The sequence below is a fragment of the Homalodisca vitripennis genome, chromosome 4 (genome assembly GCF_021130785.1).
Source record: "Homalodisca vitripennis isolate AUS2020 chromosome 4, UT_GWSS_2.1, whole genome shotgun sequence".
NCBI lineage: Eukaryota > Metazoa > Arthropoda > Insecta > Hemiptera > Cicadellidae > Homalodisca > Homalodisca vitripennis.
The window spans coordinates 83098753-83122825 of NC_060210.1; the positions used below are offsets into that span (position 1 = coordinate 83098753).

The following is a 24073-nucleotide window of genomic DNA, read 5'->3' on the forward strand; positions in this document are numbered from 1 at the left end:
CTCAAATGAGAAAATTTAGGGGGTTGAAATTTATCCTTACTACCCCTATATCGAAACTGAAAATAGAAAAGTCCACTGGGATTTGCTCTCCGGCCAGGATGGTGTCCGATGTGGTGTCAAAGTGAAGCCTCCCACGCTGACCCGTCTGGCGTGTGTTTATTAGAAGAGAAAGTAATTGAGGCCATAAATAAAACATTTAGATACATGAATTATAGGATTTTATATTAAATTTTGTTTGAAACTTTTTCAAGAATTCGTTAAATAATAACTCATAAATAACATAATCGTTGTATATTTCACTTTATTATTTTCATATTTTTAAAGTTTTTTTTCTTAAATGTACAAGTTGTTGTAATAATACCAATAGCTTAAAAATTGTTACATGTAATCACAAATATTATTAATCTCAGATGGTTGGGCGATTATGTAATTGTATAAACAAACGATTGAATCTAACCACGTACAATACAACTGTGTTGCACTATAACATCATGTTTTGCTTGTAAACCCAAGACTCCTTGTGCATAAGTATCCACAGATAGATCTACAACACAATGTGAGCACAGATGAAATAAAAACCATTATAGATGCTTAGCGCCGGGAAGTCACGAATGATTGATGTGTCGAATCATCATGCAGTTCTTCCCCTCAACCAGTCCAATGTTTGTGCCCCACTTTTTCACCTCGTTGATACACTTTTGCTAGGAATCAAACTGAAACCACCAAAAGTTCTAATACATTTCTTTATTAGAAACAGTGTTATTTTCAGTATATACAATTATAAAATACTGCACCCCACTAGCTGTTACTATCATATAGTATGGTTTGCCCTAGTAGTGAACGTTACTTATTTCCGTTCAAAGAAAAATCGTAAAATATTTTATAGAATCATTCCTATTTCGGTTTCTAAGAAAGAAATTGATATTCGGCTACGACAGTTTTGTTGGGATTCGAAACCGGGAGACAGAAAAAGGGGAAAATTGCTAAATAACAAATTTATCGTATTCCACATAACTTTTATAAAAATCTAAAACAATTTACAGGTACATAATTAATAAGGAAAACAATTCAGGGGGTCCTGGGTACTGAATAACGAAAAGCCAGGGATTAAGGGGAAGATTAAAAGATTTTAGGGGATTCTCAGTCAAGAGTGGAGAAAGAAACTAATGAATAGTAGGGTTCTAAAGCCCTAATTGGTGAGAAAAGTGTAAGGAGATTCTGATAATGAATTAACATTGGTCAGAGAATGCAGAATCAGGAAGAACCTTGAGAATAAACAAACTTGATGGTAGCGGTATTTTGTGAGTAAGTAAATCTGGATAACGCAAAAAATGCAGTGCTTGACGAGTAGACACCCCAGGAATTCTGAGGTCGGTTGAAAGAAATCCAGAGGGAAAGAAATAAGAGGGTGAATTAATATTTAAAAATATATATATATATATATATATATATATATATATATATATATATAAAAGCAAGAATTTCTAAAATTGGGGAATCTGCGGATATAGGAAAGTACTTTTAGGACGTTAGCAACATAATATTCGTCATTAACTTATATTAATAAAACTTTTTACACACAGTGCATTATTCAGTTTATTGTATAGCGGTACTTATCTGAACTGAACGGATCTATATCAAATTTTAATTAATAGTCTTCCTAATAGGTTTATTAACTATTATGAATAGTTACAAAGCATACCTGTATCACGTAACAGGCTTCGCTGAGGTTCCTTGTCAAATTTCCAACCTATAGCACATTTCATTCTTGAGATGTTTTCCGGGTAAATAGACGCACAAAATATCAGAGAGAAAATAAATTATGACATCACCCCGGCAGAATCTCATTTTGCCAATCTACTGAGTTATAAGCCCAGGCAAATTCAACGATTGGACTGGAATTAAGTGTCATACAAAATTTAAAGTATAGAGCTGAAACCTTTCTCGAGTTATCTTTTCTCGTGATACATTTACATTTTTGATCCTTCAGTTTCATAACAGTGTTCAAAATAATGAAAGTTCCGTTGAGCTAGGGAAGTTACTACAACACAAGAATTCACTGAAACCATATCTTTCCACAAACTTTTAACAATGACTTTCCACTTTATTATTTATTCATTTAATGTATTGCTCACATTTTCACATGCTAAAATCTTTTCCTTGCACATTTATTTCTTCTGCTAATTTCTGTGCCCATGTCACATGGTAAACATCTTACGTGAAGAACTCCAGTTTGCTTATACATCCATTTGATCTACTAATTTATGATGCCATCATGGTTACTTATAAGACCAATTTTAAGAAATTCACAAACGCTTAGCCTAATCTCATTATCATTAAAATCAGTGTTAAAAATATTAAAATTAACCGTCAAGAAACATGTAAAGTCTACATGTAGTTCCTATTTTGAGGCTTAAAAGACGTCTGTAATGACGTTTTACAGCCTCGAGTGATTTTAGTATTAGCTCACGCTCAATCAAAAATGATCTTTTGAAATTATAACGAAAGATAACGATCGTAATCCTAAAAATATTATTGTGAAGAACTTAGCTGTATAAAGATGTAAACCTTATATTGTGTTAGGCGTCCACTTGGCATCGAAGATAAATTACATTAGATCTGAAACAGCCTCACAAGAGTCTCTATACTAACAAGAGAGTCACCAATGGCAACCGGAGATGAAATTATGGAGTCTTCCACCATCGACCGAGCCTGAGAGTGGAGACACGGATTGGTTGTTGTCTCCATGCAATACTTTAGGTTGGACCATTGAGTAAGCAACAATGATCAAATTATGGAGTCCTCCACCATCGACCGCGCCCCTGAGTGGATAAGCGGATCTGTTGTTGTCTCCATGAAATACTGTAGGTTGGAACGTTGGGTAAGCAACAATGATCAAATTATGGAGTCCTCCACCATCGACCGCGCCCCTGAGTGGATAAGCGGATCTGTTGTTGTCTCCATGAAATACTGTAGGTTGGAACGTTGGGTAAGCAACAATGATCAAATTATGGAGTCCTCCACCATCGACCGCGCCCCTGAGTGGATAGGCGGATCTGTTGTTGTCTCCATGAAATACTGTAGGTTGGAACGTTGGGTAAGCAACAATGATCAAATTATGGAGTCCTCCACCATCGACCGCGCCCCTGAGTGGATAGGCGGATTAGTTGTTGTCTCCATGGAATGCTGTAGGTGGAACGTTGAGTAGGCGACAGTTATCAAATTAGCATATTAACTACTTAGACATGGGATCAAAGGAATGATTACAATGCTGTATGCAATCTGCAAGGAGGAGTATGGTGAGAAATAGTTCGCATTCCCCTAAGCATAGAATGTCTGTAAAAAATATAGCTCTGTTTCAAAATGAAATAAATATTTAAATATGAGAATCAGACTATGAAAAACAAAACCACCGAAATTAACACAACGATAATCTTTGTAATTTTCCTTATTCTTATATAATATCTTGTAAGACTTCCATGTAGACTCCACAAAAGTTTTGGAAAATGAATAATAACATAGCAGCAATACGATTTATTATGATATTTACTATATATTCTAAATGAGCATAAATAAACTTGGTATATAAGTTGCTACACACACTCTCAGTTCCCCTTTACTATACAAAAAGTTCCAAGACAGCGGTTCCATATTATATCTCCATATTAAACTTGGATAATGACTTGCAGATCACCATTTCACTCATAAATATCACTAATATATAGGTCAAACCATTTAAATGTCAATTTTTAACCTTGCATATATTTTAATATTCCATGACGATTTCTGCGGTTTAGTTTGGAAAACTAAAACTTTCTTTGAATTTACAACTTTTCCGTTACGTTTTGAATATTTCATAAAAACAGGTTTCAAGATCCCTGGCCGTAAAATGTTTTGAGAAATATACGTTAATTAAAGCAAGTTATACCCTAAGCATGTTTGAGACCACTTATGCGCTTGAAAATATTTTGTCACATTATCTTTTTCTGTGGCAAGTTATGACACAAAACTGTTTGATAATAATATATAAAAACTCCAGCAGTTAGGAATACAAGATTTATATATATATATATATATATATATATATATATATATATATATATATATATATATATTGTTTTAATTAATCTTGAAACATTTTAATCTTCAATCGCATATTCCAAAATGAAATTAATACATGAAATCTATTTTCTTTCTTAGCTATGCCAATATGAATAATCTTAGTAATTATTCGTACATAAATGAATGTGTGTTTTCAACAGAGAGGCAACTTAATGGTAGCGTTATCAAGTTGAGATTGAGACGCCAAATGAGATCCCAGAAACCAGCAAGCAAACAAGAAAATTGTCAGAAAGTGGTGCAGAACAAAGTACACAGAACGTTGCTGAGACAAGTCGCAAAAATGTCTTCATTGAGAGTAGATAGCACATTTCACATTACTCTGTTGTAATATCTCGAAATGGCAAAAACAAGTGGATTGTTATTTTACTGGGTCGGTGTGACATTTTAATCTTTATGTATGGTTTAACTTTTTATATAAGGTTTTTACAGTTTTTTGTCCCGTTAAAAACTTACTGAGCCAATCAGTTTTATATTCTGTATGAATATAATGTAATGAGTCAGAGTCAGTAATGAGTATTTTAATTATGAAAATCAGACTAGATAAAACAAAACCATCAAAATTAACACAACGATAATCTTAGTAATTTCGCTTATTTTTTATAATATCTTGTAAGAATTCTATACATTACATCAGTAATGAATCAGACTCGGAGCAGAAATATTGTGTGCCGGCTGAGCTGCGTAGTTTGTTATCTACTTCTTTAACAGATAAGAGTTCATGCAGATGGTCCTTGCGTGACTTCGCCTGCTTTCTCGTGTGTATGGTTAAATCAGTGAATTTATTTATTTAATGTTTTATTATTTTTTAGCTTAGTTCTTTCTTATTGATATTCTGATTCTTCAGAGCAGTGATGTAGTAAAGTGGAAATTATGTCTGACTGTAAAGTTTGTGTGAAATCGTTGAAAAACGTTAAGTCAAAAATTACATGTTCTGACTGTAGAGGTTCATTTCATCCCAAATGTATAAATCTTAGCAATGAAGATGTTAAGTACTTAGTTGATGAGGAACAAGTTTGGCGCTGTGATCCTTGTTCCAAAGCGCGGCGCCAAAGTATGAAGATGGAATCTACTGGAGGACAAGTTTCTTACGATGATATATTCAAGATGTTTACTGAGTTGAAAGATGACTTTAAACGCGTTGAAACTAGTTTGGGAGCTTCTTTAAACGCGTGTCACGAAGAAATATCTGAAACAAAAGGAATTGTCAGTCAGCAGAAAAAGCAGTTGGAGAGTTTGCTGAATACCGTTGAGGAGCTTAGAAGTGAAAACATCATCCTGCGCAAGAAGTTGGCCCAGGCTGAGGAGAGGGCTGACGACACGGAGCAGTATTATCGCCGGAATACTGTTGAGATCCACGGCGTACCGTATTATAAGGGAGAGGATGTACTGAAAGTGGTGAAGATGGTCGGCCGCGCACTTGACTACCCAGTGGAGGATATGATGGTGGACGCGTGTCATCGGCTGAGGACCAGAGACGGCAGTGACAGACCACCAGGCATTGTCATCAAGATGGTACGACGGATCGACGCGGAGGGACTTCTGCATAAGCAGCGTGTGAAGCGTAATCTGAACAGCCACGATCTGGGGATGACGGATAAGCCTGCCGAGGTTGTGTATGACAACGAGAGCCTCAGCGCAGGGAGACGTCGACTGCTGAACGCCGCGCGACAAGCCAAGAGGGAAAAAGAGTATACCTACCTGTGGATCCGCGGCGGAAAGGTACTCATGCGGAAAAGTCAAGGCGATCCTGTGAAGGTGTTAAACTCAATGGACAACATCAGTGACCTGTAAGTGACTTCTACGACTCTTCTTCTCATATGTTTTGTTATTTAGGCTTATTTTATAAGTTAAACTTATCTTTTGTTTCATTTTGTTTTTAGGTGCAAAGTTTTACATAATACATATGATAACTATTAATGTTTTTTTTTTCTTTTTGTATATGTGTATATGTATGTGTATGTATGTATGTATATATATATATATATATATATATATATATATATATATATATATAAGGTATATTGTACTAATTATTTACTTATAAAAACCTTAAGTGGTTATAGTATATTACTTTTTTAACTGTCACAAATAGAAGATAACGGTTGTTTAAATAAAAGTTGTGCTAATTCTGTTAACAAAAGCATTTGATACAGTTGATCATGGTATACTTTTAAATAAATTATGGTTGGCAGGAGTACGGGGTCATGCTTATGAATGGTTAGTAAGCTACCTACAACATAGAGAACAATATGTGAAAATTGATGGCAAATTTAGTGAGTGTGACATTATTAGATATGGAGTACCCCAAGGTTCAGTTCTTGGCCCAGTCTCTTTTTTAGTATATATTAATGAACTGTGCAAAGGCAGGTTGCATGGCCGATTGACAGCGTTTGCTGATGACACAGCGTTGTCGTACACTAATCCAGATCTACTAGTAATTCGCAACTTAATGCAGGAAGATTTAAATTATTTTCGTTTTTTGTTTGATAAGAATTTTATGATATTAAGTGAAACAACAAAATACATTGTTTTTTATACAAAAAACAAACTAAATTTTGAAAATCCACTATGTTACCATGACTTAGAATGTAAAAATAATAGCAACTGTAATTGCTTAAAGCTGGAAGCGGTGACTCAAATGAAATACTTAGGTTTAATAATAGACTCAAATCTTTCTTGAAAGAGCCATGTAAACAAATTAAAGAGAGAGCTGGAGAGAACTGTTAGGAGTTTTTACTTGTTAAGGAACATTTGTCCAAAAAAAGTCCTGATTAACATGTATCATGGCTTAGTTGGATCTCGATTAAGATATGGACTAGCATGCTGGGGAGGTACTTACTTCAGCACATTATATCCTATCATAATCCTCCAAAAGTCCTTCCTGAGAATCATAACCAATTCCCGTTTTACTGATCATTCCTGGCCATTATTTATGGAGTTAAAAATTCTTCCCTTTCGTAATTTGTATATTTATAAAGTTCTAAAAAATTTTTTATCAGAAGTTCGAAACATTTTGACGAACGGAATTTACTTTATATATTAAGAAACAATTCTGTTTTTGTTCCTAAATCAAATCTAACTATGGTTCAACAATATTGTTCGTGGAGTGCACCGAGGATATTCAATTTAATTTCTAAATATATTGATAAAAATGTCTCCTTAAACGCATATCTTAAAAATTTAAAATCGTTCCTTTTAAGTTTATCAGATTGTGAAAGCTTTCTCAGGGTAATGCCTTAAGAGAAGTGTCCATGTCATAAATTGGCATAGGGTACTCTAGGAACTACTAGGCTGTTAGTTTGTAAGTACTTTATGCATTATAAAAAGGATTTATTACTTTTAATAATATATTTATAATTCACTTACTTGTTTTGCGAAGTCTTTTTATTTAGTATTTTTATTAGTTTTGAAATTGTGTGCACAAACTTGTATATCTGAAGTTATGTGCTTTGTAGTAATGCAGCACAGCCATCCTCCAAGTCGTTTTTTGTTAATAATAGGGATGGCTAACCCAAACCGGCTTGCCTAGGGGGTATGTCTACTATTTCACAGCTTTGTAGATACCTAGAAAAGTATTTATAATTTAAGAAAAACTGTATAAATTAATCAACCTAATTTTCCCTTTATGTTAATGTCTATTTCAGTTATTATTTATTTTAAGAAATGTATATTATGTCCTATATGTGTATCATATTCTATATGTGTATCATATTCTATATGTATGTCATATTCTATATGTATGTCATATTCTATATGTATGTCATAGGTGTGTAAATGAAAACTGTTTATCAAAGTTGTGGAATAAAGATTTTTTGAAATTGAAATTGAATATTTTTGCATGGTGTTGAATCACTTAAGGAATACACAGTTTTGAGCACCTTAAGAGGCTTGAATTAACTAACTTGAAAAAACTCCAAATAAGTTTATGACCTGTTATTGTAAAATTATGGTAGTCATTAAGAAGCTAAGATTGACGCCATTCAAACGCTTTTTCGTTTGACTGATATTTTTATCCGTATTTTATTTTTTGAATATTCTAAAATTTTGTATTTAACATTACACACACACACACACACACACACACACACACACACACACACACACACACACACACACACGCACACGCACGCACGCACGCACGCACGCACGCACTCACGCACACATATACTTTTTGTGATTCAATGTAAATTGAAAAATTATATATATATATATATATATATATATATATATATATATATATATATATATATTTGTTTTTATAATATATTTTTATAAACAGTCACTATTTTGAAACTAAATTGTATGATGTTGATTTGTACAACTATATTTAAAGATATGCTCAATAATGTATACCAAACGTCAGTGAGATCCAATTTAAAATCTAAATTTTATTACACAAGGCATATAAAAACAAACTAAACTTTTTTGTTCATATTTTATAATTTTTAACCACAATAGTAGTCACTCGCTATATCACCTGTATATTGGAGCAAATTTGTGTTCAGAAGAAACACTCTACACACGGGAGAAGCAATATGTTGTGGAGTGTAAAATCAATTTGTTGAAACATTGTGATATACCACCGCTATCTAGAGTAATTTCATGCAGCGTAGGCCTACGTCATTGCTTTGCGCAAAGTAAAGGTTTGGGATTAATGTTCATCGTACATATTATACTGAAAGCTGGTATTCATGAGTCTTTTAAAATACCGCCACTCATCCCGATTCCACAATTCAATCACAAAGATAGTGTATCCTCTTTTATGTCATCGCTTTACGTTTTTAAATTAAGCTTCTATTGTCACCACAGATTCGCTAGTTTGACTTTTCTTCATATGCAGGAAATGTAAAGATATTAACCATTTCGGTGGCACGCCCGATGCTAGTTTCATAACAGATTTTTCTCTATGAATGTATTAGATAGAGGCGCTAAAAAAGTCATTGTTTTTATTCCACTGTTAAAAAAACTAAATTCTTAAAGTCTACAAAACATACGTCCAATTAGTCTGCTATCATGTTTTCTATAATATTTGAAAAATCTATGAAAAAAGACGTAACATATTTAAAACAATAAACTTTCAAGACAATAGGCAATTATGTTTCACGCAAGGTAAGTCAAATGAAGATGCGCTAATTAATTTTATTTCAATATTATACGACATTTTTAATATTATTCTTCGTCTTACAACGTCTGCACTTTTCGTTGACTTAACAAAAGCGTTTGATCTTGTAAATCAAAATCTTCTGTGAATAAGATGGAGGTAATTGGTATTAGAGGCGTAGCACTAAAAGGTTTTCAAGTTTTTTTTACGAGTCGCACCCAGCAAGTACGGATAGGTAATCATTTAATTTAATCACCGGTCATTTATGGCCGATTCTGTGCTGGCTGCAAATATATTCGTTATTTTCATAACTGATTTATTGAATAAAAATATTTAAGGTAACATATTTCCTCTTTCATATGATATTGCGTTTGTATATTTTGATAAAGGTAAACATAATCTTCACTTTCCCATATCTTTTCACGATCTTATTACGAAACAGTGTTGCAAAGTAAATAATATGGTATTAAATACAGAAAAAAACAAAATACATAAATTATGATCATGAAGTTTTTTAATTCCAATTACCAATAAAATACAATAACGGTAGCTGTAATAATATGTTTTACTGCAACTGTGCAATTATTGAAAAAATAAAATCATGTATATATTTAGATAAAACTGTCGATGAACATCTAACGTGGAAAACTTATGGAAAACATTTTGCATAATCGATTGGAATATAACTTTTAACGTTTTTAAGGAACTTTTGTTATATAGCTTTATTGTGGTTTATGCTTTGGACTGATATACTCTAGACTTCAATATGGCATTGTTTGTTGGACAGGTGGGTCAAAGAAGTTGTTGACAACCTTAGTTATTTTTTTCCACACAGTTGTCATCGATCTGTGAAACAAAAAATCAGTAACACTACGTTTCTAGATCTGCAATAAATAATCTAATACGTAATTATGTATTATTACCCAATATACAATGGTATACGATGGCAAATGTCCGGGGAAATCATTTTTCCTTTACAATCCTTCCATCGTCAAAAATAAACTTCAAAGAACAAATAAACAAAGAACCTTAGAAGAACGCCAAATATGTTTCTACGCATTATTATTAAAAAATCAAAGTTAGAATCTTCATTTCCTCTTTACGAACACCTGAACATCCTTCATATCCAACATTTGTTTACTTAAAAACCTCACGACTGTTTTATTTCAGAAGTGGCAACAGATGGTTCTCACCACTATAATATGCCACTATCATATTATTCATGTTACCAAAAGTAAACAAGATTATAATAAAAAAATCCTATATCTGAAACAGAAGTAGTTTAAAAATGTACCAGCTGAAAGTAAAGAAATGCTCATTGTACTTTACAAACCTCTTGGGTAATAAACTGAAAATATGGCTTTTAGGTAAAAAGGAACACAATTGTTTACAAGAAAATATTTGCTAATTTATATGTATGATTGAAATTACCATCTCGCTGATGCCTTTGTATTAAGTATGAAACTGTACTTTATATGTGAAATCAAATAACATTATACATGAAGTTTTAAAAACGATATATCTACTGTATTGTAAAGAATCTTAGTATAGGTTTACTGTAAGTAATGTTATCTGCCAATCTTATATTATCTATATTCGCCTCCCCCGCAACAAGACACACCAGAAACAATGCAAAGCTGCACGTCAACTGTTATGATTATACTGAACTGAACACAACTAATCTATCGTAATTTATATTGTTAATTTGTTAACTAACCACAATTACTGAAAATAGTGGTTAGTGTATTCCATCATTGTTATGTTTGTCAATTGTATTATTTGTGGAATAAACTTCTTTATTTCATCATTTCGATTTCCCAGTGTAAACATTAGCGTGAATTTAGCTCACGTTCTTTTTTTTAAGAGGAGGTTAAAATGCTTTTTGCGCACATTGAGAGCCTCGTTGTCCCATCAATAGTGCCGGACTTCCGCAGGCTTACTGTCCCACGGACTACCGGCTAATATGTGCAGCTCCAGGACATCTCCGGAATTCTGTGATTTCAGGGGTTCACCAATAGACTGGTGTCCCTCGTACGAGAGACTCCAGGCATGGACCGCTCACACGCGGACGAAATGAGAGTTATATTCGCTGTGGTCAGATCTTCAGTGTTCCGTGATGACCAAGCGTCTGGTTCTTAACGAGATCCTCAAATGAGCTTTTTCGACACGGCTAATAGTGTCGAGTCAGAGGAGCAGAATTGGTGTCCGGATTTGCCTGTTTGGAAAGAACCTTACAAAGGATGGCTTGGTGGCCCCTGGCGGAATAGTCCTCATAGACGTGCCAATCGGTAATTCAGTGGGCGATCCCTTCAGAGAGGAGATGTCCGGGATCATATCTCCATAACCTAGATGACAGAAGGTGGAAACTCCGCCCTTGTTAAGGATATGAAGTCCCGACTTTGCAGCCATTTCCAGGCCGTAGCGGCCTCGAGAGTTGTTAGTCTCAGAGGTAACATACTCCACCACTTTGGCATTAAAGTCACTGAAAACATTAATCCTGTCGGTGATATTTCTGATCTCATTGTCAAGGGAATTGATCATCTGACTAAAGTTCGCGATGGGTTGATTTGTTGTGAAGTATTAGGAGAATAGGCGAAACTCCTGGTCCTCACCCAAGCTAACCGGTACAGCAGATCGTTTTCAATTTTGCTCCTCTGCGTGTTGAACTGAAGAACTCTTATAATTTCTTTTGAGACCTGAGCTTCTGGAGCAGTCGTTTATACGACCGCAGCGACTAGACCCAGTGGAATGTCTCACCTGCTCACCCTTCAAGCCGGCTTCATAACACAGGACGCGACTCAGCGGAGGTGCATGTACTGGCCACCGCACTTAAAGCAAATATTGTTCCTGTCAGGATCCCCGCTGCAGTGATTGGCTACACGACCAAAACCCAAGGATTTAATACATCTGATGGCCGTGAACTTTTCGCGTACGCGAAACCTGACCAACCCAATTTTAAAGAATTAAACACAATTTTCTTTTTTATATTTCAATAGTCATTACTAAAATATACTTCTAATACATTGTTATTTGGCGTATATTAATATTAAACTGTGAAATTAAACAGATATTTCTTTCTAATTTGGTTTTAGATTGGATATTTAGGAGTAGGTGGTAAACTATTATAATGTTAATGACCAAAGTGACTTCTGTTTTTTTTATTCTAACTTTACGTGTCGTATCCAATAACGCTCATACCTTCACCCTCTTTGGGGTTAATCTCTAATCTAACACTTTATACGCCTAGCCCAATGCAAATTTTATAGACTGTATGAACTGCATAATCAAAATAAATTTTTATATTACAGATATAAACATTTAACATCTTGGTTTTCTATCTTACATTTAAAGGAACATAAAGTGGCCCATTTGAAAATGTAGCTTTGCCCTCTAACAATTCTCGTATTTTTCAAAGGAGAATCAACAAAATATGTGTATATACAAATATCAATAGTCTAATGAATACATCTCAATCAATCGATTTCATTTTTAATAAAAGATATTCATTTTCAAGTTGCATAATTTTGATTTTTACTCATTTTTCTACTATTATTTAGAAATGAGCTGATTTACAAGAAATACTTCAAGCTTAAAGAGAAAATTCAAATTACTCAGGGGATTTGATGTCATAAACAGCTTCAACAGGCGGCAGCCATTTGCAGACAAAGTAGTTTCAAAGAGACACGTCTTGTGGGAATTGTTCATCAGCTCAGTGGCAGCCTGTTTGTGTCTGATCAATCCCAATAGTTGGTAACACTGCAGGGTCCTACTTTTTAGGAATTCACAGAGTGACTGCTTTTAAAATTATTCATACCGGAGTAATAGGCTAAACTCGTGTATGCGTGTGTATGTATGTAGACCAAACTTTATTATTTAATCTAAATATTTGTATTTGTTAGGGCTAAACTACAAATAACACAATAGTGCCAACAGGTCGTTAGAGGCGATGGCACTCTTCCTACCATGCGGTCAGTACTGAATCGCGTGTTTCAAGCTACAATGTACAGTTATTGTTGTTTGTGTTTGTGTTGGTTCTTTCCACGAAGTCGAGCTAACGTTTAAAACCACTTCAAACAAAACTTGTGACATTGATATATTGACATGGTTTGTCTTTTAAATATTTTATAGCATATTGCACTTATTATTTTAGATTTTAAATGTAAAACCTTGTCTTTGATAATTGTGTTTTTCGTCTTTTGGTACTTGGGGAAATCATAGTGTGTGAAACTTTTAATCGTATCTGATCTGCTTCTTACGGTCATATAAAATATTGTCTTTCCATTAGACTAATCCCTGAATTTCTTCATACCAGTACACCTTCAGCTACGTTATATAGTGTGTCCACCCTCATGACATACTCTAAATTGTTTATACCTTACCTTTTATTGATCGCAGGCCCATGAAAAAAGTGTAAATTAAAGCTGTCGTTTATAAAGTTATTTTTTACTAATTAAGTTACCCAGTGTGTCATCTAATAATGTGTGTGTAACGATTTTATGAAAACAGCCTTCATGGCAGGTTTGCAAAGACAATTTCAGTATATTTTGTGGCTATCAAAGTTTACATCTGTGCAACGTGAGTATTGTCGAGTGGTTCATGAAAACACGTCTGACTGATGCAGTATTTGTCGATGTGATAAGAAGTTTAAGGAAACATGCAACTTATTGAACAACACGCGAACAACATTGGACAAATGCACTATGCTGGGAGAAAAATGTTAAAGTCGGACTGTTAAAGAGTTATTAAAGTAAAGACTTAATGAGGAATCAGTTTTTCTCTAGAATGGCACTCGGCAGCATAGCCCCAACAGGTAAACAACAGTAAACACAACCAGCATGTCTAATGTAACAACCATGAATGAATGCTTAGAGATCATGAATGATTCACGAGTCATCACGCAGTCCTCTCATTCAAAGGGCTGCTGTTTTCGTCACTATTATTCACCTGCCCTCAATATTTCTGCAACGAATAAATTAGCGAACCAAAAAGATATTAAAGAAAGAGTATCATGTAACTTTATATCCTCCCGATATGTGAACAATGTGCAAGGTACCCTATATGCCATGCCGTATTGTATGTGATTCACCAGGTTGATTACTCATTAGTCGGTATATTACCTTTACAAATATAATTTCTGTAATTCATAATACCACTAGTTACCTTGTAATAGAAATAGCCTCCATGTTCTATAATACTACTAATTTATTATAGATATCCTGTATACATAAAAATCCTTTATACGCCATATGTATGTGAAATACACTAATACAGTAATTGTTTACAATTAAAGAAGATAAGCAACTACTTTAGTTTAATTTTTTATACTTACATTAAATTAATTTTGGAAATATTTTACATTTGTGAAAGTTACTGTTATGTTTACTGAATTGGCTACATTGATGACAGACACATCATTAAATTATATTTATTATAATTAATGACTTGTTATTATGTATATTACAACTACTGTGCTATTGATTTTTTGTATGAGTAAACAATTGATAAGTGAAGAAAACTCTCATAACATATTTTGTTAACATATTAAACTCGTTACATCTTGTAGCTGGTAGTGGTGAGGAGCGTAAGAATTAAAATTATCAATATTGAATTCAATAAAACTGAATTTGTAAGATGAAAAAAGTGGTATTGTAAGTATACATTTTAATGATAGTTTATACCTACTTACCTTATATTCGCTTATATAAGTATACACTTCCTTACAACATCCATACCAAAAATTCCAATGACGAACACTATCATTTGGTATTTTTTCATTGTATTAGTAAATTCCAAAGAGACGTGAGATGTCTATAAATTAATGATAAACTACTAACTTTTACGAATCAAATACCAAGAATTGCATATTCTAATGTGTTCTCTCACAATACTATAACTAGAGTAACGTAAAACGCGTAACTATCTTCAATGTGTTCATACTCGCTGTTATCTGGGTATATCTTGTTTGTCTTGAAATCACAAACAGTCCCACGGATTTCATCTACTTCTCAAGATAGTAATGTGATTATTTCGTTGCTCTACGCATTTACTGAATATTTTACTTGCGTTGTTACTAACTGTAACTTTCCTCTACATTGTAATTAAGCGTATTTGTTTGAGGATGTTCATAAGAGTCTACGTTATAATTATAGTGTGTGATATGGGGAAAATGTGGTTATGACGGTAGTTATATTATTTTATGAATTACTTAAATACATTATGTCAGAACGCAATAAAAACTTTAGTCTGTAAACAGTTTGTAATATGATAACAAAATTGTATTACTGACGTTATAAAATATTATGCCATTTTAAGATCATGAACTAAAAGAATATGCACTTATTTATTTATCGAACCAAAAATTTAGAATACACCTTATGGAAAATTATAGAATTGTCCAAAAACCGAATATCTCAAAACAACAGTTGCCATCTATACCGAAGGTATAAGACCCCATTCATCATTCTTTTCCTTTTCCAATTAAATCCTCTGACCAAAGATATTAACCATTATGTAATCTTGAAGGAAACATTACTAGTTTAGTTACGTATATTAATGTCGCTGTAGAACTCAAAAAATCAAATATAAATAATAATACACGAACAGCTTTGCCTTAATAATCATTGGAATTCCGTTCAAAGACATATTTATCTTACTGGTGCAATTTCCTTGTTTAAAAGAATAAATCAGTGATCCATATATGTGTAGCAATATCTAATTAACATATTTCACTTGTGAGATCAAATATTTTTAAAACATTGGTATGTTTGATTTCTCACTCTTCCGGAAGTTATATTAATAAGGTTTCAAATTAATTAAAGGTGAGGGTTAAAAACCATTAATGAAGAATTGGCAATTTATAAATATTAAAAAGTAATATGCAGTTTTGACACTCCGCCACAATAAAACTTGTACTTTTTTAAAATTGTCCTTCACAGTACCACAATCTTTAATAATATTCTTAGCACGTTTACCGTTTGTAACTCGATCCAGCTCGTGTTTGATTCATGTGAAATCCAGTTGAAGTAATCCACAATATATTTATAGCTGCTCTTTATTCTTTCTTAAAGCATAGATTCACTACAACAATACATATCCACCCAATAAGTTGCAGTTATTCCAGGCCTACATAGTTTAACGTTCAATGTAATATCAAGGGAATATCAGCATCTGCATGTCCAGTATAAGATCAATACAATGAATTGTATGATCATGTAGTAATGAAATACGAAGTTTTCTTTAAACGAATATACAGAATATATTACAAGCACTTGTGTACTTTTATTTATTACTAGCAGTTACCCGCGGTTTCGCCAGCAATTTTGAAGGCTTTGTAAGTGTTCCAGCACTGGAGCAAATTACATTTCCGACGCCAATGTTGAGGTTGTCTCGTTGCCGCTATAATAAAATATCACAAAAAGGGTGTATTTAAGGCAATTTTAATTTACTACGATTTTAGTATTTTTTTTTTTACCATAGTTTATTTTGTATTTTTCCCCTGATCATTAAAATATATATATATAATATATATATATATATATATATATATATATATATATATATATATATTAAGAGGTTTGCCTTCTTCTGCCAAAAGACAACTAAGATGGGTTTTATATTCTTTAATTTTATAGTAAATAAAAATCCATTTCTGCATATTTTCTTACTCTCTGTTCTCAGCGGTTGCAGAAAAGGTACAAATAAAGTTTTTTTTACTCATGCTGCCTCTATGCTTTTCAGACTATGCATGTAAACGAACAGAAAATTTATTTTTCTATATACCTGATTTTTTCCGTGAACTTTTACTATATTTAAATAGTTGTTCGGCTATTACGAGCGGAGAAGAATCGAATGAATCACATATAATTGTAATAGATACAGCCATTCTTGATTTATAAAAGATGTAACTAACCAGACTTGGTTTATAGATATAGATTTAGTATCAGGTTATGTATTGTTTTCAAATTCTATAACAAAAAATTAAAATAAAATAACGTAAAGTAAAAATAAGGGTTAAACTACACTATCACAAACTCAGGTATAATTAAAGAAATGAGAGATAGCAATACAGAAACATATAAAGTTGGGCGGAAAGGTCGCTGATATTCCTGCGGTGTCGTTTAGACAGCTGTCGTAATAATCTGGCACGTTCTATACCGCGTTTTTAGTACATTCTTTAATGGGGGTATTTTAATATCGTAATGGAACTTTATATTGTTGAAGTATACTGAAACGCCAATATTACATTAAAACATAATATTTCAAATGTAAAAGCGTGGATTTATTCAGAGCCTCTCTTTAGTTGTACAAAAATGTTGATTCTGTGCGTCCAAAACAGCTTGAAAACAATTTTGTAAATAGTGTTTGTTACAAAAAGGAAATGAATGTTCACCAGGACAGTTAGGGCTAAGACGCAAACTGGGGATCAACTGTTTAACCCTTTCCGGGCCAGGCGGCAATATATTGCCGCCCATAGATCGTGTCTGAAAAGTGCCAGGCGGCAATATATAGCCGTCGGTGACATACGCGAAAAGCGCCAGGCGGCAATATATTGCCGCCTTGATATTCGTAATTTTCTTTAAAAAATACGACATCAAATGATTAAAGTTTTATGTTTTTTTATTCCCTGGTATATTTTTAGATATTTAATATGAATATAATTTTTATTTTGGAGGTCTATGCATTTTTATTTCGTAATTGTCACGTGACATTATCAGGTGACTCGATCTATTGTTGTTAATTCTTTATGCTTTAGTGCAATCGTACCATTGTATGCTGGATTCTTCTTCATTATTTTATTTTGTGGTTGTAAATATTAGTAGTGTTACCTGCTTAGCTATTGTGTGTAGTAGTTACAATGACTGACAATTTGCGATCTCACGGGAGTGAAATTGTAAGTACATATTTGTAAATAGAAAAAGTGTAAATAAATTTCAAATAAAATTGTGTAAATATTTCTTGGTAAATAGTGTGTTTTTAACTGTATTGAAACTGCTTATGGATCCTACAATCATCTGTTTACCGGTACATCCGTAATGTGAATATTTATTTTAAGTTTCTTGCAGTTAAGATGAGTCAGTTGCTTTATCACTTGTTGCGAAGTACAATTATGCGTATTTATACAAAATGTGTCATAAAAAATTTATTTATGAGAGAAATAACACAAAATTTTGTATGGTTGTTCCTTTATAAATGTACAATATAATAACATAGCTTTCTACAGTAAAAATTATTTTTCACTTTTTAGTTATTTACGAAAAAAATTAAAAAATTAAATTTTTTTTATGTAATCCATTAAAACATTATTTTTTTTTAATTTTAAATTATTTAAAACTACATCTTTATATATTTTTTTGTTGATATTATATATCTATACGAGTAATTTGGTGCAACTTTTAGGTCATTCTCAAATGTTTATGAAAAGTTATAAATTTTAATCTAAGAGACTGCAAAATCGCCAATTTTAGCCTGGCACTTTTGACTAGTCACAAGGGGATAGATATGTTGAAAAAATTTTGCAACATCTCATATTTGGTCCTGGCCCTGAAAGGGTTAAAGGTGATTTCTGAACCATCGCCAACAGCCAACAGTTGCAAGAACAGGATCACTCAGTGATCCTGAGTGTGGCAACTACCCACCCAAGTAGTAGCCACACTCGACGTTGCTTGACTCGCACCATTGGCATTATGTATTATATTATATCGTCGAGAGAGTTCACTTCTGGATGGTTATAAGCTTTCAGTGAAACCTACACTGGGTACAGCAAAAATCTATATGTCACTTACATCTGAGCAGCCTTATGCATGTCCAGGAACGGCACGTAATGTCGTAATATTCGGTTGGAAGAATGGATCGATAACTCTACAGAGGACTGTTGAAGTTGATGAAGCTCTCTCAGTGTTAGGCGAGTCAGGACATGAAGGAGTGCTGTTCACTGCCCGGTTTGACTGGAAAAGGGCAGGCCTACACTACTCCCAAATGGGCATGACTGGAATTCATCCCTCCATCTCTCCTCATGGATCTTGAGAAGAGGCGGACTCTTCCAGTCATTTTAGGACTGAGTTCAATGACAGGTTTCTCCGCTTAAGCGAACAAAAATAACATACAATTAATTCAAAAGTTTTTAGTGGAGCAGATTGAGACGATAGGATAATTCGTTACACATACAGCAAGGGATGTTTTTTCATTCATTTGAAATAAAATTTTTGTAACTGGAATTTAATTTAAAATTCATAGAAAAGTACCTTATGATAGTACTTTCCTCTCATATCTAATTTATAACGTACAGTGAATCCTATTTACTGTGTGAAACATACTGTTCAAGTGGATAACAATTTCTATGGCACTAGGCAAGGTTTAATAGAATATTCAATTAATATTATCATTTTTCTGAGTTGTTTCCATACTTGAGTAATTATTGTTGTTTGTTAATCTTTATTTTTATTTTTTGTTATGTTTTGGATATTTATAACTTGTTATATCATTGGATACTTATTATTTATTATCAAATTTTTGTATAGGCCTACCTATTTTGTTACTTTATGTAGATTTTTCATCTGATTGTATTAATTTTTTTTTTCCCGCTGTATTCTACCATCTATGCTTGTCTTTGTAAATTGGCTGCTGCCGTTGGAAATAAATAAATAAATATACTGTAAATGAAGGAAACAGGATTTTTTCCAGACATTTGCCATCGATCAGTGATAAAAAAATATTAGTAACATTACGTTTCGAAATCTGCACTCTGATTTCTTCTTCAGGTGAATAACGAACCTAACACATAACTATAAACTAGTTTAAAATAAACAAATTATACCAGAGCGTTGTGACAGGTGTAAGTCAGGAATCACAGGACTGGAAGTCGTATGTGGTTGGTCGACGAATGCAGACCTATTGTGAAGTGTACTCTTTAGTTCAGTTTTAATAACGAGTGTTCTGTTTAGTTTTTATCAAGTGCGTTTTTTAGAGTTAGTACAGTTGACACACAACATGGTGGTTGTGATTCCTGACTTGTGCCATAACGTTCTGGTATGATGTGTTTAATTTAACCTAGTTTGTAATTATGTGTTTGGTTATTTACCTGAAGAAGAGATCATATTGCAGATCTCGAAACGTAATGTTACTGATTTTTTGTATCACTGAACGATGGGAAATGTTCGGAAAAATCCTGCTTTCTTCATAATCGTTCCATTGTCAAAAACTTCAAACAGAAACTATAAATGTATCAAGTTTGGATTTTTCTCTGTCCATAATATATTTTTCTATCTACATAGCGTGACATTTAAATACAATCCTTTAAACGAAGTATAAAAGAGTAGATTTAAAGATTAATCTACTACATCATCAATCTGCAGCTAAAAGCTCGTGTTCACAAACATGCAATCTGTTCACTCTATGAAGTCAACGCATTCCAATCTCACAATCTGATTGTAAATGACGGGTTTGTGTCTCTTTTCCTGCAAAGGTTACGATAATTTTCGAATATAATTTATCACATTAGTGCCACTGAAAGTAAATAAAGGGTATTCACCAATATAAATATTCTTAAATGCGCATAAAAATAATAAATACGATGATACAATTTTAATATGTATCATTTCAAAAAGTAAGTAGTAGTATTGATAAATATTTATGTCAACATTTATTCAGATCAATCCTTCAGTTAAAATCCAACATTGAAGACAATTTATGGATCAGAGTATAAAATATGTCAGTTTTCTCACCTTCTTAAAATCTATTAACGTTATAATTTTCAATATAACCAACATAGGTTTTAAGGGTAAAACTTTGTCATTACATACAGATTATTTTTCAGTTTCATAGGCACCAAATTATCAAATTGAAGGAAAAAGTGACAAAAGAAATAAATAAACCAGTGTTTAAGAATACATCGCTAAAACAAATTATAGATTCCCTAATTGACTAATATATAGTATTATACGCTGTCAAAACAGTTCGAAATGTTGAAGGGTCCACTACATGTTTTAGAACGAAATTTCCATCATCAGGTGGTCACAAACTATTAAAAGTGCTCCACATGGTGTTATAAAAGATTAAAAAATAACACATACACAAAAAAAAACAAAATAAATAGTTACAAACGCGAATGAATATTACGAAGGTGGGCCTCTTTGTTCCTAAAAATGTAATGTAACCTATAACATTTTGAACTGTTTAATTATACACCGTCCTCGGGGGGGGGGGGGCTATAGACCTTGAACTGTTACATATCCTATTTATGAAGTACACCTCTTCGGAAGTAATATACTAACCGATCCCCAACAGTATATCGGTATATGACAATAGTTTTCCAAATATTCCATTATATGGCTACGTAATATAAACAAATCTATAGCTAATAGGCAACAGATACACAATCGTGCAACTAAAGAACTAAGTGCTTCATTATTTGATATTATCAACACCGAGCCAGCGTACTGTCTATAAAGTAGTTTTCTACACAAGAAACTTTAAGTCTCAGTTTATAATTTACTCATGCTTGTATGTATCTGCATAAAAAATTGAAATTTACTAATTAAAAAACAGGATTTTTGATTGTTTTTATATAGTTTTGTTTGTACAGACTTTAAGTGTTAATTATTAAAATATTTACCGCTAGGATAACTTTGAAATTTTATTAATGTTTCTAAATGAATAATTTCAACATGCCTTTTGATAATCCAATTCTGTGAAAAAGTAAATTATTCGATTCGGAACTCTAAATTCCAAATTAAAAGTTCACAGAGTGAAGTAAACAGTCGGCACAGGTGCCTGTGAACTTATATCTGTGACAGTTGAAAGCAGTATTTTTGTCTCACTTTGATCAGTGATCTGCATTAAAGATAATTAAGCACAACCAAATCAGTGAACATTAAACACCAGTGCAGCCAACCAGGCTTTAGCTGTAAAGGAGAATATAATTATTTACGATTGGTTGTAAAATTTGCTTTATAAACTTCAAAGAGCTTCTATTATAACAGTTTGAATGCTTAGATAACGTAAATTGCACAAGCTTTGTATTTTTATATATTATTCTGTTGATATAAAAATAAATGTACTGGAAATCACAGTTCGTAAACATTTATTAGTTACTAGCTGTAATGCGCATTTTCATAAGGAATAATTAGTAGTTTTTAATACTATAAGTGAACACGTATTATTACACTTAAAAATATAATAATACTTATTTTTTATCTCTTACACATACCAAATTTTACAAAAATGTTCTGACTCGTTTTTATTTATCCTTGTTACATTAAACAAAGATTACTAATTATAGAATAAATGTATTAATTATAGAATACATAAACATATTAATTTATGATCGCTGACAGAATAAAATGCAATTTAATCCTTCGCCTTTCACTACACTATATCCATTTTTAAACGTGTTTGAAAGAAGAAATATTGTTCAGTTTATTTCCAAAACCAAACAAAAGAAACTCTACATGACCATTATTTTGTGAGGTTTTTGTAAGTTTAGTTTTTTCATATACCCAACTACGCAACTTTATCTGGGTATACTATACTATAATTTCTAATAAGATTGTTCACCGACTTCTCAAGTGATAAAAACTTAATAGGATAGAGTCGATTAGTGTGTATATAAGTTTTTATATTGTTAACTCCACACTATGGATTATATGTATAGTTAATTATAAAAAGATACACTGGAAATCCTCTTTTGAATGTAGATACGTGTTTCAGTGTTGTCATCTTCACAGCACAATTTACTTCCTCAAACACAAATAAATAAATATAGACATATGGATAATTTAAAGTATGTTAAATTTTTAGTAACCTAGTTTGATCAGTTCTCTATTTAATTTCTTTTCAAAAATTAGGTTTGTTTTGTTTTTAGATTATATTTAAAATATTATGAGAATTGTTACCATAATTTAGATAAATATGCAATTCTTCTTAGGTGTATAGTTTTTCTTCTGTTCTCTTAATATCTATAGTGACCATGTTCTTTTCAATATTTTCGGAACTATAGTTTCTAATATATATATATATATATATATATATATATATATATATATATATATATATATATATATATATATATATATTCAATGAAATTTTATTTTTCAGTTTTAATGCCTGTATATGTTCTTTAAATCTTGTACTAAAATTTCTGCCAGTTTGTCCAATACAATGGCAGTCACAGTCATTAGAGTTAATTTAGCATACTCTAAATGTTTGTATACTTATACATGAAACTATGTAGACATAGCGAGTGGGGATGAGAAGGTCGGAAATATCTTAGAGCAGAACAGCAATGTTTGAGTTCTCCCGATAATTACCTTAAGAGGTGGGTAGCGGTCTGGAGAGCAGAGTCAGAAACGGTGTTATGCCTTTAAAAAGGCACGTTTAATCGGTTTCAGTGGTCTCCACTAGCCGAGCCGCAGAAGGTCTACGCAGTTGTTCACAAAGTTGGGGCAGCTTCGAAGGCCGATCCCGTGGACGAGATGACTGAACCCAAAGAGAAACACTAGAGTCACGGAGAGATCGAGATGGAGAGTTTTGACGGTTGCGCTGGTGATGCCGGGCGGGGGGTAGTGAGATGGTCGGCCTCCCTTGAACAGAATCAGACCAAGTTCGGGGAGCAGTCCTCCGATTAGTCCCGATATAAGAAGTTCCAGGGGTGTCGACGACCACGCCGACGAACAGGCTCGAAGTCATCAGCTGATGAGGAGGAGGCTTCACCCACGCTGTCGACTTGATGGCTGTCATCCAACTGCGAGCAGACCCATTGGTCGTGATTATTCATCGAAGCTGAAGCCGGCTGTGAATGGCCGAGTAGCGGAGCCGATGAGAGGTCAGTACGAGCGTGGCCTTTAATACGGCACG

The 24073-nt window shown here is 33.0% G+C and overlaps 1 protein-coding gene across 6 annotated transcripts in view; it reads right to left on the reverse strand.

Annotated features, from left to right (window-relative positions):
- Positions 1 to 15157, reverse strand: part of LOC124359652 (cGMP-specific 3',5'-cyclic phosphodiesterase-like) — a 507337-nt gene extending 492180 nt beyond the window's left edge. For 3 of the 6 annotated variants that reach the window (XM_046812568.1, XM_046812567.1, XM_046812569.1), the window contains exons 1-2: positions 14910 to 15157; positions 7489 to 7686 (exon numbers count right to left, since the gene is read on the reverse strand). The gene's annotated coding sequence lies outside the window, so the exon portion shown is untranslated. The remainder of the gene's footprint in view (positions 1 to 7488; positions 7687 to 14909) is intronic. The other 3 variants (XM_046812571.1, XM_046812573.1, XM_046812572.1) reach the window with 1 other exon arrangement.
- Between the last annotated feature and the right edge of the window lie 8916 nt (positions 15158 to 24073).